The sequence below is a fragment of the Salvelinus sp. IW2-2015 genome, linkage group LG4q.2 (assembly GCF_002910315.2).
Source record: "Salvelinus sp. IW2-2015 linkage group LG4q.2, ASM291031v2, whole genome shotgun sequence".
Classification (NCBI taxonomy): domain Eukaryota; kingdom Metazoa; phylum Chordata; class Actinopteri; order Salmoniformes; family Salmonidae; genus Salvelinus; species Salvelinus sp. IW2-2015.
In genome coordinates, this window is record NC_036843.1 from 10,979,037 (window position 1) to 10,982,658 (window position 3,622).

The window sequence follows — 3,622 nt, forward strand, 5'->3', positions numbered from 1 at the left end:
ACTAAGCTAACGACCACGATGAAACAACAGTGCTAGCAACCTCCCTTATCGATGAGCGACAAGACTTTAAGGATCCCAACAGAACCTAAAAAACGCCTGACTGAACGAAGATCCCCTCTGAGCCGCTGATATGTGAGGCCCATTATTTTAAAAGTATCTTTGTCATCCCACAGGGATTGAGCAGTATCTGAAATCCCTCATGGATCAGTCGTGAAAATCCCTAATAGTTAGGAGAACCTAATGCGTCTATTTGTCGAATCTGTACTCGTTTCCTTTCTCACATCGATAGTAGAGAACTATAGAGCTCAGCTCGAAGCCAATCTTATCTGTCTGAAGCAAGTTCGCTTGTGATGAGATTGCCATTTAGATTGGTGTCTAGCGTCTTCCAGAATTACCTACTATCATTACCTCTCTTATGAAATTATAGATAAGATGTGATAGATGAGAGAATAAGATTCATGATGAAGAGACGAGATAAACACGACTGTAATGGAGAAGAGGAAACTGATACGGGGCCGGATCGTATCTGGAGAGGAAGATTGTGAATGACAACGCAGAGAAGCGATAGTATTCTACTGACAGCGGCAGGGTTGAACGTACAGAATGATCGAATGACGTATGCCAATGACACGAGTCTACTCCAAGTGACACCCCGTGCTAGAATTCCGCCGTTCAATTTGAAGACACAGCTCTCAACTGGTCCCCTTCAACCAATTTATGTGAACTCAGTGTGTCTGCGGTTCCGCGCTAGATGTTTTGCGGTGTGCAGTGTGAACACCCCAAAGGAGACCTCAGACCCATCCTAAATAAGAGTCCGCGCAATGTCCATAATCGAGTAGATACCCCAACTCGAAACCCAACACTCCGCAGACACGTGAGCTTGTGCTTTTGAGTGTCCGCCTATAAATTTCACGCAAGTTCCTTTGTTTCCTCTACTTATGAGTAGAACTATGTATGTATAGATAAATTCTGTGTGGGACAGATCAAGTGAATCTGCCAAGCTCTCATCACTAGCCGGCGTATTCGCAGCGTCCTATTCTAGGACTATATCCTCTGAGCCACCATACAAATGCACCTCCATTGCATTATATTTAGTGTACTTTATCACCCTTTGATTAAACCAGCGACAGTTGTAGAACACATTCTCTATCTCACATCTACACGTTGCGAACCCTGGCCACATAACGGACAAAGCAGCTGATAGAGCCAACGAAAACACAACAAACACAGATTAGTTAACATCATTAAAAAACACTGGCACCACTATCAAAAGCGAATAACACAAAAGAAAAATAAAAAATATTAAAAAATCTATGTACAGTGTTGTGCGACAAAATGGTAGAAGTAGAAGTTCTGGAGGTGTTGTCAAAACCAAAAACTTAGCCATTAGAGTGAAGAGAGTAAATCCAACCTTAAAGCAAACAGATTATGAATCACCTGCGGTGAGTGATCCGATGTGCAGATGATATGATGTGCAAGTAGAGATACTGGTGTTGGTCTAATCTAGAAGAGCGAGAGGTTACATTAGAGATCAATATGGGATGATGATAGTCGGTGTGCTATTTACAGATTGTCTGCGTGTAGCAGTACATGAGTCGCGTAAAGCTGCGCTCAGTAACAGACTCTGATAGCTTAAAGTTAGAGAGGGAAGATTTATCACGACTCCTAGCTATACAGCGCAGATCTTTTGCAATTATACGTTCGCATGTCCAATTGGGCACGCAGAGAATCTGGAAACGCAAAGGATGATCCAACAACGAAGATGTGATTGAACTTTTGCAGGACCGCTGCTCATGACCCAGTGAGATATACCTGGCTGGATGCGGTTGCACTGACAGGGGTCTAGCGTATATGATGACTTTATTTGAGCTGAAGATATAGGCGGACTTTACCTAGCAAAGATTTATAATACAATATGGAGCCAGTGAGGGGTTCTATGTTATCTCTGGCGATTATCGAAAATAAGCGCAGGCCAGCCCAATCGAGAGCATGGACAGCGTCGCAGTGGTGGGTAGTATATGGGGCTTTGGTGCATAAAGAACGGATGCACTGTAGATAGACTACATCCATTTGCTGAAGAGTGTTGGAGGCCTATTTGTAAAAATGACATCGCCAAGTCGAGGATTGGTAGGATGCGTCAGTTTTACGAGAGGAACCAAAGTTTACGGCAATAGCAGTAGATACATGCGAGGGAAAGTCCTTGCGGTGTCTATAATATGTGAGAGCAATTCTAGATTTAATTTTTTGATTTGGAGATGCTTAATGTGGAGTTTGTTCTTGGGAAGTGCAGTATGCTTTTGTACGTCTAACCAGATCACCTACAGTACCTTTGTAGGTTGTCCACATATTCTAGATCAAGAAAGACGCGGTCTCTTATGGTTGAGTAGTATGCCTATCGGAATCGGAGCGGTGAGGCAAGACCAATGAAACTGTTGAAACATTGCACTTTTAAATTTACACTAGCTCATTTAAAATCAGTGGAGGCCAACGGTAAAGAGTAGTGTTGATGATGAACACTTGAAGCTCAGTCTGGAGGTTAGGTGTATACAGTGGTCCTTAAAGAAAGAGCCCATGTACACAGATAATTGTTTCGACTGCGACATAGAGGTGGATTCACTAGAGCTATCTCGCTACACTGTCTCCGCCTGACATAACCCCTCACACTAGACTACTGATTTCAGATTCAACCCCTCACCCCAACCCAGACATTACTAAACAATAAACCGCGCTCACACTAGGACTAACCTCGTACTATAATCCCCTGCCAACACTCCTAGAACCTAAACATTGTCCATAACCCCTCCTCACACTAGACTACTGACATAACCCTAAACCTTCATCACAGTGAGACATTACTGACATACCCCCCACACTTAGAGTACTGTGTCCTAACCCCTCAACATACCTTACCCTTATCTATCAATAACCCCGTATCACAACTAGCGACTACTTATCATTAACCCCTCACACTAGACCACTACACTCTCCATACCCCTCACTACTAGATCTACTGTACCTAACCCCTCATACTGAGACGTACTATTCATCAATCCCCTCACACTGAGACTATCTGTCATAGCACCACCTCACACTAGACTACTGTCTAGAACCTCTGCTCACACGTAGTATCTAATAGACATAATCCGCCCTCACACTAGACTACTACATAAACCCTCATACTTAGACTACTGACATAACCCCTCACACTGACTACTGACATAAAACCCCTCCACACTAGACTTACTGACATACCCTCAACACTTAGACTACTGTCATAACCCTTCACACTAGACTACTGACATAACCCCTCACAACTAGACTACTGAATATAACCCCTCATACTAACTACTGACATAACCTCTTACACTAAGACTACTGATATACAACTCCTCATACTAGACTGTCAAACCCCTCACACTAGACTATAATCATAACCCCTCACCACTAGACTACTGACATAACCCCTCACCACTAGACTATAATCATACCCCTCCACACAGACTACTGACATAACCCCTCACACTAGACTACTGATATAACCCCTCATACTAGGACTACGACATAACCTCTCACACTAGACTACTGATATAACTCCTCATACTAGACTAGCTTGCACACCACC